This window comes from Lycium ferocissimum, chromosome 4, assembly GCF_029784015.1.
Source record: "Lycium ferocissimum isolate CSIRO_LF1 chromosome 4, AGI_CSIRO_Lferr_CH_V1, whole genome shotgun sequence".
Taxonomy (NCBI): domain Eukaryota; kingdom Viridiplantae; phylum Streptophyta; class Magnoliopsida; order Solanales; family Solanaceae; genus Lycium; species Lycium ferocissimum.
Window position 1 is genome coordinate 3143679 of NC_081345.1, and position 16248 is coordinate 3159926.

Below are 16248 nucleotides of genomic sequence, written 5' to 3' on the forward strand. Positions count from 1 at the left end.
CGCCACGGGGTTGCGGCGGCACTAAGGTTATGGGCGAGGCACATTATGCCCGTTATTCCGTCCATCCACGAGAAATTATCACACTCATGGGTCGACGAAGATGTATCATGCCTCGGCGTATGCTTATACAATCGGTAATTGGGATGGTGCAAGCGGAGAGGACATGAGACGAGTTCGTTGCTCGTCCTGCCCAAATTGTCGCAAGTTAAGATCGAGCATCGAAGCCGGGTGGATTGTTGCGAGGAGATGGAGATTCCGACTTGGAAGTGGGAAATAATTAATATGGACTTCATTTCGTGTGCTTACCTCGCAGTATGATTCCATACGGGTTATCATTGACAAAGATCGAAAAAAGATTCCCGACTTATTATATTAATATGGACTTCATTCCTCGCACTCACGGAGATTCCACTACGTATTCGGTACGAGCACTATGCCAGGTTATATATTAAGGAGATAGTGAGACTTCACGGAGTACAGCATTTCATCCTCAGTCTGACAGACAGGCCGAGCGTACTATTCAGACGCTGGAGGATATGTTGCGGGCCGTTTATTCGATTTCGAGCAGGTAGCCGGGATGATCATTTTCCGCACGTTGAATTTGCTTATATTAATAGCTACCACTCCAGTATCCAGATGGCACCATATGAGGCTCTGTATGGCAGGAAATGCAGGTCACCGATTGGCTGGTTCGATGTTGGCGAAACTAAATTAATTGGCCCAGATATGATCCAGCAAGCAGTTGATAAAGTGAAACTCATTCAGGAGCGGTTATTAGCAGCTCAGAGTCGACAGAAATAATATGCAGATAATCGACGTCGACACCTAAAGTTCTAGGTTGGTGATTGGGTATTCCTAAAAGTGTCACCCATGAAGGGTGTTATGAGATTCGGCAAGAAAGGGAAGCTCGGTCCGAGATATATTGGGCCTTATCAGATTGTCCGTAAGATAGGCAGGGTTGCCTATGAATTAGATCTACCTTCTGATTTAGGAGTAGTGCATCCAGTATTCCACGTGTCTGTGCTTTGCAAATGCATTGGTGACCCCTCCAGAATATTTCCCGTAGAGGATATCCAGGTGACAGAGGAATTATCCTACGAGGAGCAGCCTATAGCCATACTGGATCGTCAGGTGAGAAAGTTGCGTAATAAAGATGTGGCGTCCGATAAGGTGTTGTGGCGGAACAGTAACAGAGAGGAGATGACCTGGGAAGCCGAAAAGGAGATGAAGAAGAAGTATCCCCACCTATTTCCTATGCCTACAGGTAATCTAAATTCCTTATTTGGTTATATCGAATTGTATGTGATAGCTATAAAATGACACTCCCCCGAAATGCTTATAAGACCCCGTTAGACTAGTTTAACATTCGAGGACGAATGTTCTAAAGGGGGGGAAGATGTTATATCCCGTATTTTGTACATTGGGACAGTCCGAGTTAACCATGATAAGTTAGGGACAAGACTATTCCGGGATACGAAGTCGAGACTTTTAACTACGATCTTGTTTTAAGACATAAGTTGCTATGATTTTGTGGTATGGAATATCAACGAAATTTGGGGTTAAAAGTTAATTTTGGAAAGTAATTATTTCATGAAAAAGGAAAAAAAAAAAAAAAAAAGGGGCCAAGTGAGTGGCCGCCACCATGTGTGTGGGCCAAGGGCCACATGGATGGCTACTATGAGTAAATAAAAGATGACCATGTCAATTGGGTTCATCATCTTCAACACTTAGAAAAATCAAGAAACTTGGAGAAAGAAAAACAAGGGCCATTCGGCCATAGTTACAAAAATTAAGGACCAAAAATTGATCAAGAAAAAATAATTTCTTCTAGCAAATCAACCAATTGGAAGGTCCTCTTTAATGTGGTGTAGTTGTTGGAACAAACAAAACATTCATTCTTGCAAGAACACACCCTAGCCAAGTTATGAAGTTAAGAGGAAAAGGTAAGGATTAATCTTCTTTTTCATATGTTATGGATGATTTGTGTATGTTGTAGTATGTAGAAATGGATGAAATTCATGAAATATTGCATGTTGAAGTTGAGCCGTGAATATGGGATATTGTGTGTGGCTTGTAGCCGTGTATATGTGATGTTGTATAGGAGTGATGAATTAATTCTATTTATCATGTTTGGTTGTTGTAGTGTGTTGGAATGGATGGAAATCATGAAACTTGTGTGTGGTGGTGGCCGCCGAATATGGGTCATCTTGTATGCCAAGGAATGAATTAATTTTGTTTAGTGTTTTGGTTGTTGTTATGGATTCCATGTTGATAATGAGAGTTTAATGATCCAAGTTGAAGTTGTAATTGTTGTGGGCTGATTTGGGAGTTAACGTGGTTGTAGTGTAGTTTTTATATTTATGAGAATGACATTGTTAAAGTGTGGATTGTTGGTGTAATTCATGAATTTGGGAGAGAGGAATGTGTTATTGTGTTGTTCTCGGGTTTGGGGTGGTTTTCGGGTGAATTGGAGTATTGGTTGGGTTGTCTTGAATATTGTGTGGGTTGTTTAAAGTGTTCTTGAATATTGTTTGAATGGTTTCGGATTAGTAATTGAACGTGTGAGCATTGGTGTTAGTTTGATTATATCTGGTTAATTGAGTGTAATGGAATGTTGTTGAATTATATAGAAAAGAGTTACTAACGTTAGAATGCGTTTTGAATTGATTATTGATGTTGTAAACGTGGTTGTTGGTATTGTTGTTGATGATTTGGCCGAGTTGAATTCTCGGGGTGTTGAATTTATAGGAAATCTTCGCCCAAATTTCTCGTAGAATTAAGTGCTAGTTTGGAATTGAATTCCTAAATGCCTACAGCTAATGTTTGGTATCGATGATGTTGTTGTAGATCTTGGGGAGTCCGAGACTTAGGTTTGGATTAGCTTTAAGAGCGGACGAGGTATGTAAAGCCTAACCTTTCTTTCTTTTGGCATGTCTTAGTTGTAAATAGGCTATGACACGAGCCTCGAGGAAACTCCACTCTTACGATCCGAGCATGTCTACGATTCTTATTCACCTCTTAACGTCGGCATTCTTAATGTAGTAATATTATGCTCTCTATGTCTTTGGTAAGATTGGATTTCAAATATTGCATAAAGATTTTGTCTTTAAAGGATTCTACGTCTAAATAATGGCCGTAACTTTCGTAGACAGAACCGGATCGCCTCGATATGCTCGTAGGAGATTCTGTAGCGTATAATGACTATGTCTTCCATAGGCGGGCTCGGATTGGGTTAATGCTCGTCCGTGGGTCCCGCGACTTTTCTTTGTATAGGTCCAACGACTTTGTGACAAAACTTAATACAACTATCACCCGACCCCCGAGTGTTGATTACTTACTTATTTATTGAGTCTGTAATGATGATTTTTATGCATATGGTTACTCACGACTCTGCTCGTGCATCCTGTTGTATCTTTCGCCGAGTCCCGGGCCGGTTATGTTATCGTGCGCACTATGCTATTTTTCGGAGTATGATGTGTTATGGTTCGCCGAGACCCTTGCTATAGGGCCGGGTTCCATTTATATTCTGGTGTTACGGCGCTATGATGGGTTATGTGATATGTCGGGTTTCGGAGATATGAAATCTTCTGGAGTATGATGTGTTATGGCGCCAATGACGGGTGGGCGACCATATTCCTTGAGCCCCGTGCATGATTTGTGTTTTAAAAGTAAACATTTTGGTATTTTGGATATTGTACTTATTTTCTGTACTTCTGTTTCGGTTATGATTCTGTTCACTGTATTTCTCGCTTTGCATACTCGGTACATATTCCGTCTTGACCCCCTTTCTTCGGGGTCGCGTTTCATGCCCGCAGTACGACGCCCATTTCGTGATCCGCCACCTAGGACACCTATTCCTCGCTATTTGGAGTGCTCCCTTTGTTCGGGAGCCTATATTTTGGTATATATCTTCCGTTGCATATGTATATATTTATTCAGGGGTACGGCGGGGCCCTGTCCCGCCATATGATTCTGCTGTTCTGTTTAGAGGTCTGTAGACATATATGTGGGTTGTGAGTACTTCTGTTTGGTTGTGTTCGTATGGTATATGTGTTGGGCGGTCCCATTCGCCGTGGCAGCCTTGTCGGCTTGCGTTGTATATATTTTGGGACGTTGCGCCATACGATAGCCTTTCCGGCTTCGTGATATATATTTGTGTTTGCGACGCTTGAGACAAATACCGATATTTGTATATGTATAAGTTATCTGTATGCAATTTTGGTTAATGAATGTGTTTGGGTGCCCAGCTCGGGCACTAGTCACGTCCTACGGGGTTGGGTCGTGACACAGGTTCCACTAATATGTATCATGATCTTAAAGAGATTTATTGGTGGAATGATATGAAGAAGAATGTTGCAGATTTTGTGGCTAAGTGCCGGAATTGTCAACAAGTGAAAGCCGAACACCAGAGGCCTAGTGCTTTGGCCCAAAATATCAATATTGATATTCCTACTTGGAAATGGGAGATGATAAATATGGACTTTGTAACAGGTCTACCTCATTCATCCCGCAGACATGATTCAATTTGGGTGATTGTGGAATGACTCACTAAGTCAGCACACATTTTGCCAGTCAAGACCACCGGTTTAGTAGAAGATTATGCTAAGTTTTATATTCGAGAGATTGTCAGATTGCATGGGACCCCGGTGTCTATTATTTCAGATTGTGGTGCTCAGTTCACAACAAACTTCTGGAAATCCTTTGAGAATTGGGTACCAAGGTAAACCTCAACACATCTTTTCATCCTCAGACAGATGGCCATGCAGAGTGCAATATTCAGACTCTTGAGGACATGTTGAGAGCATGTGTCCTAGATTTCAAAGGTAATTGGGATGACCATTTGCCCCTCATTGAGTTTGCTTATAATAACAGTTATCATGCTAGCATTAATATGGCACCATTTGAAGCATTGTATGGGCGAAGGTGTAGATCACCTATTGGTTGGTTTGAAGTTGGTTAAGCAGAATTGCTAGGACCAGATTTGGTCTACCAGGCTATGGAGAAAGTCAAGTTGATTCAGGAGCGTTTAAAAATGACTCAGAGTGGCCAGAAGTCTTACACCAATGTGAGGCGAAGAGACTTAGAGTTTCAAGTTGATGATTGGGTATTCCTTAAAGTTTCACCTATGAAGGGTGTTATGAGATTTGGCGAGAAGGGAAAGCCCAGTCCCAGATATATTGGACCTTATAGGATCCTACGAAAGGTTGGTCAAGTAGCTTATAACCTTGAATTGCCACAAGAGTTGGCTGCTGTACACCCAGTGTTCCATCTGTCCTTGTTGAGGAAATTTGTGGGAGACCCATCGTTGGTTGTTCCTGCTAATACTATAACAATTAAGGATGGTTTGACTTATAAAGAGATCCTTGTAGAAATTACTGATCGTCAAGTTCGCAAGTTGAGAACTAAAGTGGTTTCCTCAGTAAAGGTTTTATGGTGGAGTCAGAAAGTTAAAGAGGCTACATAGGAAGCTGAAGAGGACATGGAATCTAGATATCCCCATTTGTTTGAAGAGCAAGAAGAGAACGCTCAAGGTAACCTTCTATAGTCCATGTCATGTCTCATGTTTCACGCTCATGTACCCAGCGCTCATGTTCCATGTCTCAGTATTCATGTTTCCACGTAACCATGTCATGTTAATTGAGTCTCCATATTTTCGATATTTTCCCTTTATGCTCATGCATTCAAGCCATATCCCGTCCCAATCTTAAGCATGACCTATCATTTGTGAACGAATGATCCCAAGGGGGAGATATTGCAACATCTCGTACCTTAAACTAAGTTATGTTAATGATTTGGACTTAGAAAATCAAAAGGGGAATGTTGGAATTAAATTCGTCTCAATTCAGCAATGTTCCATTTTTACGGCCAGATATGTAGACCTTATATTATTATACGGCCCGTACTTTCAGTATGTATTTGTTAGGCTGAAAATTCCAGTTCCTGCCAAGTTTTTGAAATGCTTTAATAGGGACCGTATAATGTTATACGAACCGTATTTTAAGTCCGTGAAACTCTTTTGGGAAATGCCAGTTTCTAGAATTTTAATCATTGTTAAATACGATAAGTTTATATGAACCGTATAAATGGACCGTATAATGCCCCGACTTAGTTAAGTATAAATACCCAGTTCAACCTTTTTTATTCTATTTTTCATACTCCTAAGCCCTAGCATGGAGGTTTTCTTCTCCCATCAATCCAAAACAACAAGGTAAGCCATTCCAAGTCAATTCTAACATATATTCATGCAATCTAATAAGGAAATTATTGTTCTTAACCTAGGGTTTTCAAGAAAACCCATCTCAAGGCTCAAGGTTTAATCTTTTGGAATTCTATTACAAGTTTTGGAGCACTAACAGGTATGTAGGGTTTCTATCTATGTGTGGGAACATTATTTTCTTCCCCACACTACGTTCCTCTATGATTGTATGAATGTTTACCAAAACTAGGGTTTTAGCAATGTTCTTGACAACCCTAAGTTTATGTACCTTGATATACCATGATTGTATGAGTACTCCGTTATTGTGTCCTTAATATTCCCTTTTAGTTATTGAGAATACGCGTCAGTAATCTATGAAAACCCATACTCTGCATTCCATGGGTTCTTACATGCAAGATATGAACCATTACGCTTATTTTCATGAAATTCCTACATGTCTCTATGTGTTTCATACAAGTCATATTATATATTACCTTCATGCTGTAATACAAGCAAGAATCATGTTTACTAGCAAGTTATATAATTCATAAGCTACTAAGCCAACTATATCCATGGTCAGGTTTTGGGAGTAGTATAGATTATCGAGAAGGCTCAGACAGCCCGAAACTACGTATGCCAAAGATAGGATAAGGATCGCTCCGCCTAGTTAGGACGATACCTTCATGTTTACCCATTGTCGTTATTGGATCTATTCATGTTGATGTTCATGTCTTATACCCCGACTAGGTACAAGATGGCTTAGCTGGTCGGGTAGAGATCAGATGCCACGTTCTTACCTGGTGGTTACATGTCAGTTATACTAAGGCTACCCCCCTTAAAATGTTTGACTCATGTTATATGCAAATATACTCATGTCAGATATACTCATGTTCATGTTCAGTTACAGTCTCAGTTATTCTATTATTTCATGTGCCATGCTTTACTTCATTTTGTTGCTTTACATACTAGTACAATTCAAGTATACTGATCCTCTTTATTTGCACGGGGGTGCCGTATTTCACGATGCGGTTACGGATGACGGATCGACGTCATGGAGACTTCGAGATCAACCTTTTGGTAAGCCCGATTCTATTCGGGGTTTTAGCTTCATTTATGTTATTTCAGTTATGCTGTTAAGGTTTTTTTAGAGGCCTTGTCTCGGTAAACAATTTAGTAGTCAGGTTCATGTCAGAGGCTTCATAGACTAATCAGTTATGTTATGTCAGATATTTCAGAGTCATCTAGCCATTTTAGCTCATTATTATTATGTTCATTCAGACTATTCTGCATTATGATATTATGATTTTTTCAGACTTATGATTTACGGTCCCACGGTTTACTTAACTTATGCATGATTATGGTTTATTCCACATCAGTTCATGTCCATCTTGAGTCAGCAAGCCATATGGTTCGCTCGGTCATATGTAGCTAGACATCGAGTGTCGTGTTACGCCCAAGCCATGGTTCAAGGCATGACACCCATGGCGGTTGGGAGCATTTCTGGTTATTGGTTGGAAAGTTAGTATTTGGCCATTAGGTGTTGACCCGGTCAAGCAGACCTTTGTTTAGAATTTTGATACTGCGAGTGAGTCCGTAGCTTGTTTTTATGTCAGAGTGCATGTCCGATTTGTATCTGCAAGGTCTCAGGTGATTGTCAGATTTCAGGATTGAGATAGTGAAAAAAAGTATTTTATGGTGTCTGGTTGTCGCTGTAGCAGCACAAGATGCGTTGTAGCGGACCCGCTGTGGCGAGGCCCTAGTGTGCTACGACAATGGTGATGGAATTATGGAGATTCGCCACAGCGGGCTACCTACAGCGAATGGGTAGCGCGGTGGCGGGCCCAATTTAATGGAAAGTCCACCCGCTGCAGCGAATGATGGGACCAATTTTTTATTTAATGCTTAGTTGAAACCCTTTATTTTCTATCACTTCATTTATTGTTTCTAAGCATCCTTTGAGGCAATTTGGAGAGTTCTTGGCTGATTTCTGTTGTGGTTAAGTTCTCTAACCTTAAAGCCATTCCTTTATCTTTCCCTAAGTTTGAATCCAAGTTAGAATCTCAATAGAAATTAAGAGGAAAGGTAGGTTTTGATGTCTATTTCATTATTTGAGTTAAAGTCTTCCTAAATGAGAATTGTTGGTAGATTTGACTAATATAAGTATGGAATTTGATGATTTAGTAACTAATAGGCTTAGGAATGAAATTATCCTAGACAAGGTAGGAGTAGCCTCGGTGGAGGACAAGATGCGACAAGCGAGGTTGAGATGGTTTGGGCATATCATGTGAAGAGACACAAATGCCCCATTGTGGAGGTGCGAGAGGCTGGCTATGGACGGTTTCAGAAGAGGTAAAGGTAGGCCGAAGAAGTATTGGGGAGAGGTGATTAGACAGGACATGGTGCATCTTCAGCTTACCGAGGACATGACCTTATATAGGAGGGTATGGAGGACTCAGATCATGGTAGAAGGCTAGTAGGTAGTCGCGTTTACCCTTTCTTGCGAGTAGTTGCATTGATCCTTAGTTTCTTGTCCCTTAATTTCTGCGAGTATCTGTTTGCATAGAATGGTTTATCATGGCTTATTCACTTTCGTTGTTTTCATTATCATAATTGCTTTGAATTGTTTACCCGTATCTAAACTTTCCTATGCTTTTTCTTGAGCCGAGGGTCTTCCAGAAACAGCCTCCCTACCTAAGGTAGGAGTAAGGTCTACGTACAATCTACCCTCCTAAGACCCCACATTATGGGATTCACTGGGTATGTTGTTGTTGTTGTTGTAGTAACTAATAGGCTTGAATCTTCCGTTAATTTTGATCAAATTGAATATTGAAAGTTAGGGTTTATACCCAAATTGGGGGTTTTGACTTAAAAGATGTAATTAACCTATTCTTGAGTTAATCTAGCAATTGAATAGGGGAATTGAACTTCTAGAATGTTGGGTTACCAATTTCACTTTTGAAATACCCGTTTTACCCTTGTGGGCCCGTTTCCCCCTTTTTCCATTGATTTTGATTCGAAAGATAGCCTAGCAATATGGGTATCTTTCTTTCTATTTTCTAACTTAGTGTTCAATAATGGATAGACTTTGAGTATTTAGATGCTCTCCAAAAGGGCAAAGCAAAGGTGTGATTGTTCGTGGCTCTCGCTCGGCTACCAGGTAGGTTACGGCTTATCTTATAGTTAGACTTCGGTTAGCAAAGCACATGTAGAGCAAGTGATTTTTGGAGAAAGCATGTTACGCCTCCCGGTATGAAGTTGGGATGGATTACTTAGGTTGGTACTGTTGTTGATTTTTGCTTGTTGCCACGTTTGTGATACTAGAGTTGAGGCTGAGTTTCCTTATCGTGATTGTGAAACCATATCTCTCATTTATTGGGTATTGTCTTGTAAAGAGGAAGGAAGTGATTTATTAGTGTTATTGTGATATGTGTCCATGTGTGGCACAATTGATATTGATAGATTCTTGTGATATGTGTCCATGCGTGGTACTATTAATATTGATAGATTCTCGTGATATGTGTCCATGTGTGGCACCATTGATATTGATAGATTCTTGTGGTCATTGTTATCTTTTATGCATTCATACTCATACATTTGGATCGGGTTACGCGCCGCAACATATATTATTCTTATTTTAGATAGAGTTGCACGCCTCGACATATTTTATACATATATTGGATCGGGTTGTGAGACGCAACATATATTAAACCTATTTTGGACTAGGTTACACATTTCACAACATATATATAGGGTCGGGTTGTGCGCTGTTGCAGCTACATAGACTTTGCAGGTCCTCCATGGGTCATGACTATCGAGGCGTGGAGGTATTCCGCCCGGAGCGTATGTGTATCATTGCATTGCATATGCATTCATCATTATCATCTCAATTGCATCTATTGATCGGATACGTGATTGTACTTCTAGTTGTGATCATTCTAAGGAATTGATACTTGATTGTGAGCATGTTTATCTTTTGGTCTCTTCCTTTATATATGTTAGCTAACTATTGTCGGTCTATGATACGTACCGAAACATAGTGTTTGTACTGATACTACATTGCTGTATTCTTTTCTGAGTGCAGAGTACGTGACAGGGTCGACTTTCTCTCCTCGTGGTTGACTCCTGAGGCTTTGCTGATGAGTATCCAGGGTGAGCACATGGACGGATCCGCAGCACAGATGCCTTTTCTTATTTACTTGTCTTACTTTGATGTTCCGAGATAGTATTCCACTTTAAGACTATATATTCATATTCAGACATGTAGTATTATAGTAGTGGCTCTTGTACGGCCCTAGACTAGATTCCTTGGGATTGATGCATTATTTCTATACTTATCTACTCTTTATTATTATTTATATTTGAGACTTATATTTCAATCGTTTCAACTACCTTATTGTGGTTAAATGAATGATTTGGGAAAAGGTTCGCCTACTAAGGTGAGAAATGGTAGGTGCTCGTACGTTACTCGATTTGGGACTTGACAAGTTGGTATCAGAGCCTTTGGTTACCCGGTTTATAAGTAGAAGAGCATGTCTAGTAGAGTCTTGCGGATGGGTACGATGACCTCCATCCTTATCTGCGAGAGCCTATGGGATATTTAGGAAACTTCAAATTTTTTCATTCTTTCATGCTACTTTATTCAAATTGGTATTTGGAACTTTCGAATTGGTATCAGATTCATTTCTATTCTCTTATAGATGATGAGAACACGAGCTACGATCGCGAGGGATGAGGTGTCGAGCTCGCTGTTAAGGCTGGCACTAGAGGATAAGGACAGGTGAGAGGCCGCGGCTAGGCTAGAGGCCGTGGAGGTGCACCAACCAGGGACAGGACCCCTACGGCTGGACAGAGGCGAGCACGATCAGCTTCTCCCGAGCATGTGCCCGAGCGAAAGCTAGCCGGTGAGCAGGCAGCCGAGTGAGGTGTAAGGCCAGCCTAGACCCACCCTGAGGTCCTGTCCGACCCAGTATTCTGAGACACCATGGCCCTTATCCTCTTTCATATCAATGCCAGCATGCCGTAGGCGGTGCCACTACTCCAAGTGGTTCCCAGACCAAAAGGAGTACGGACTCCTGAGCAGGGGCAGACTATGGAAACATAGGCCGCTGCTGACATGGCCTAGCATATTGATGGTATACCCGCCCCTGAGGGTGCCCCTAGGCTAGTAGCAGGCTAGGTCTTGACCGTTGGGGATCAGGATCTCATCACTCGATTTTTAAAGATGGAGCCGCCAAAGTTTTTCAATACGCCTAGCGAGGATGCATACGAGTTTATCATGGATATGCATGAGAGGCTTTGCAAGATTGACATCGTGAAGTCTCATGGTGTTGATTATATGTGTCGTTTCAGTTTCGCGGAGGCGCGAAGACATGGTGGAGGTATTTTATTGAGGGCAGACCCGTTAGTGCACCTCCACTCACCTGGGTATAGTTCCACCAGGCTTTCTTGGAGAAGTACGTGCCACGTACTTGGAGGGATCAGCGCAGGGATGAGTTCACCCATTTACTGTAGAGAGATATGTCTATGGCGGAGTATGAGGCCAGGTTTCTATTTATGGCTCGATATGCAAGACAGTTGATTCTGACAGAGGCAAAGAAGGTTCGCAGGTTTGTTGGTGGACTTGTGCTTCCACTTCTTATTGCTTGTCTTTAGCTTGTGGCCATGGGGTCATCCTTCCAGAAAGTTGTAGATCATGCCATGAGTTTCGAGTTTACCAAGGCTTGATTATTTGGAGGGTCTAGTGAGAAGAGCCCTCGTCAGGATGGCAGATACAGGACCTATCAGTCAGCCCCCAGCCGTCCCTTTCAGTCCGCATTGCAGGCATCTTCTGGTGGCCCATTTAGATAAAGTGGCTATAGGGTCGGGCACTCTCAGCGAAGTTCCTTCTCTCGATTGGCTGATCGAGGTGGTCCATCCGGTTCTTCCGCTTCTATGCATCAGCCTCTAGCACCCAGAGCATGTTATGTTTGTGGTGACCCCGATCACATCATGAGAGATTGCACCCGATCTATTTAGAGTGCGACTCAGCAGGGTTCACTATTCCAGACCCCGAGGACTCTGGCATCTTCTATTAGCCAGAATAGTTCTTCAGCGAGAGATGGTGCTCAGTCAGGCCGCGGTGGTTCATATTCATCAAGGGGTGGACATCAGTCCAGTAAGGGTGGTTCCCACGTCTCCAGGGGAGGAGCGCAATATGGCCAGAGGGGTAGTGGTGGTGTGCATTGCTATGCTTTTCCCGGTAGGCCTGAGGTCGAGGCTTCTGATGTTGTGATCTCAGGTAACATTTTTGTTCATCACCGGGCCACTTCAGTCTTATTTGATCCCGGTTCTACTTATTTTTATATGTCTACTTATCATTCTGCTGGTTGGGATTTGACTTGTGACCGTCTTGGTGCACCTATTCATGTGTCTACTTCGGTTGGAGATTCTGTTATGGTTGATCGAGTCTATCAGTCTTTCTTAGTTACTTTTATGGGGTATGACACGTAGGTAGACTTGGTGATATTGGATATGGTAGATTTTGATATTATATTGGGTATGAGTTGGTTGTCCCCGTACCACGCGATATCGGTTTGTCACGCTAAGACAGTTAGCTTAGTTATTCCTGGGATTTCTAGACTTGAGTGGAGGGGTACTCCGAGCCCCGCTCCGAAGAAGATCATTTCTTCTCTCCGCGCGAATAAATTAGTCGACAAGGGGTGTTTGGGCCTACTTGGCCCATGTTCGTGATACTAGTGTTGACTCTCTACCCCTGAAGTCAGTGCCTATTGTATGTAAGTTCGCGGAGGTAATCCCTTCTAATCTCTTGGTTATACCACCCGATTGCGATATTCACTTTTGCATCGAGTTAGAGCCGGGCACTCACCCTATCTCCATTCCGCCAAATAGAATGGCACCTGCCTAGTTGAGAGAGTTAAAGAAGCAGTTGCAGGATCTTCTGAGTAAGGGATTCATTGGACCGAGCGTCTCCCCTTGGGGCGCTCCCGTGTTATTTGTGGAAAAAAAAGATGGGACGATGAGGATGTGCACATATTACGATCAGTTGAACAAGGTCACCATCCATAATAAGTATCCTATTCCTCGCATTAATGACTTGTTCGATTAGCTTCAGGGTGCTCTGTGTTTTCGAAGATTAATTTGAGGTTAGGCTATCACTAGCTGAAGATTCGAGCCGAGAATGTTTTGAGGACGGCCTATAGGACTCATTATGGCCATTACGAGTTCCTTGTTATGTCATTTGGGCTTACAAATGCCCCAGCAGCTTTCATGGACTTGATGAATGGCATTTTTAAGCCATTCTTGGATTCCTTCATCATAGTATTCATTGATGATATCTTGGGGTATTCGAAGAGTAAAGAGGATCATGAGCGTCATTTGAGGATTATTCTTGGGTTATTGAGAGAGAAAGAGCGTTATGCCAAGTTTTCAAAATGTGAGTTCTGGCTTGATTATGTGGTATTCTTAGGCCATATGGTGTCAAAGGACGGGATCATGGCTGATCCCAGGAAAATTGAGGCAGTTAGGGATTGGGCGAGGCTCACTACTATGACTGAGATTTATAGCTTCGTGGGTATGGCTAGTTACTACCGCCAGTTCGTGAAAGCGTTTGCTTCTATTACTTCTCACCTGACCAGATTGACTCAGAAAGAGGTTCCTTTCCAAAGGGTCCGATGCTTGTGTGGAGAGCTTTCAAAAGCTCAAGACTCTATTGACTACAACTCTCATCTTGGCATTACCCGTGGAGGGTAAGGATTTCTCAATTTAATGCGATGTAACCTGTGTTGGTTTGGGCGCCATGTTGATGCAAGAGGGCAAGGTCATTGCCTATGCTTCTAGGCAATTAAAGATCTATGAGAAAAATTACCCTACTTCTGATTTCGAGTTGGCAGTGGTAGTCTGCGCATTGAAGATTTGGAGGCATTATCTATATGGGGTCCATTATGAGGTGTATACCAATCATCGCAGCCTTCAAAGACGTGTTCAGTCATAGGGATCTCAATTTTAGACAGCGTAGATGGATGGAGCTTCTAAAGGATTATGCTATCACTATACTTTACCATCCGGGTAAAGCTAATGTGGTAGCTTATCCCTTGAGTCACAAGGCAGTGAGTATAGGCAATTTTGCTCGGTTGGTTGCTTCTGAGCGTCCTTTAGCCATGGAGGTTTAGACTTTGGCTAACAGTTTTGTGCCACTTGATATTTCAGATCAGAGCAGAGTTTTAGCGTATGTTGAAGCGAGGTCGTCTCTCTTGGAGGAGATTAGGGCTCAACAGTTTGAGGATGCTAAGTTATGTAAGATTCGTGAAAAGGTTTTGAGATTGCAGCCAAGGAGGCCATGCTTGATGCTAAGGGGATTCTGAGGATCAAGGGACACAGGTGCGGTCCTCGTGTGGGTCGTCTGATTCGATTGATTTTGGAGTAGGCTCATAGCTTCAGGTATTCTATTCATCCAGGGGTGACTAAGATATATCGTGATTTGAGGTAGCACTACTGGTGGGGTCGAATGAAGAGAGATATTGTAGATTTCGTTACTTAGTGTAGGAATTGCCAGCAAGTCAAGTATGAGCACCAGAGACCAGGTGGGGTGCTTCAGAGGATGCTCATTCCTGAGTAGAAGTAGAAAGGGGATTGCCATGAATTTTGTTGTGGGTCTTCCAAAGACCCTGCACAAGTTTGACTTAGTTTGGGTTATTGTTGATTGATTGGCTAAGTCTGCTCATTTTATCCCAGTTCAGATTACTTATAATGCAGAGAAGTTGGCCAGGATTTATATCCGAGGGATAGTGCGATTGCACGGGGTACCGATTTCCATCATTTTTTACAGAGGGACTCAGTTTACCTCTAAGTTTTGGAGGATGTTGCAGGCAGATTTGGGTACTCAGTTAGACCTTAGCACCGCATTTCATCCATACACTGATGGTCAGTCCGAATGGACTATCCAAGTGCTCGAGGATATTTTGAGAGCATGTGTTATTCATTTTGGTTGTCATTGGGACCAGTTCTTACCCTTGGCAGAGATCGCGTACTACTACAGCTACCATTCGAGTATTGATATGGGGCCATTTAAGCTTTATATGGTAAGGGTTTTCGTTCTCCTATTGGATGGTTTGATGCTTTCGAGGTTCGACCTTGGGGTACAGATTTGCTTAGAGAGTCTTTGGACAAGGTTAAGCTTATTCAGGAAAAGCTTCTAGCAGCTCAGAGTAGACAAAAGATGTATGTGGACCGGAAGGCTCGGGATCTAGAGTTTAAGGTGGGTGAGAAGGTTCTTCTGAAGATTTCACCCATGAAGGGTGTTATGAGGTTCAGGAAGAGGGACAAGTTGAGCTCGAGGTATATTGGCCCGTTTGAGATTCTCCGTCGTGTGGGTGATATTGCTTATGAGTTAGCCTTTCCACGAGACCTGTCAGGTGTTTGTAACGACCCTCCCGGTTGTTATAGAAAATACAGGATCACCCCACCAATAGAACCTTTGCAAGGGTAGAACGAGCTAATAGAAACTCGATTGTATATGTCTAAGAGCTGAAACTTGACCTATTATGACTATTGTATGATTGTGTTGAGTCTATGGGGGGCGACGTAGGAAATTAGAACTCCGTCAAAAATTTTGAGGCCACGGGTGAGTCCATATGGTGTTTTTGTATCAATGTGCATGTTTTGTTGTGTTTGTGAGGCCACGGATGAAATGTTGGGTGGTAGAGTTGAAAAACAGTGAAAATTGCGAGCTTACTTCCTCAGTAGTACCGCTATGGCAGGGGATGTACCGCTGCGGCGGGACCGCTATAGCGGCGGTCATCTCGCCGCCACGGTCAGTTGGGAAATGGGGTGTCCGCTTTGGCGAGCACTGCACCACTGTAGGGCTGCTGCAGCGGGTCCAGGCTCGCCATAGCAGAGGAATGGTTTGGTGTTGTCCACTACGACGGGCCCTTGCCCGCTATAGCTAGACCGCTGCAGCGGTAGAACGACCGTTGTAGCGGCCGACGATAAAGAGTAAGCGTGTTTTAAACACTTAGTTCGGAATTCTTTATTCATAAAACTCCAAAACAGTTCGC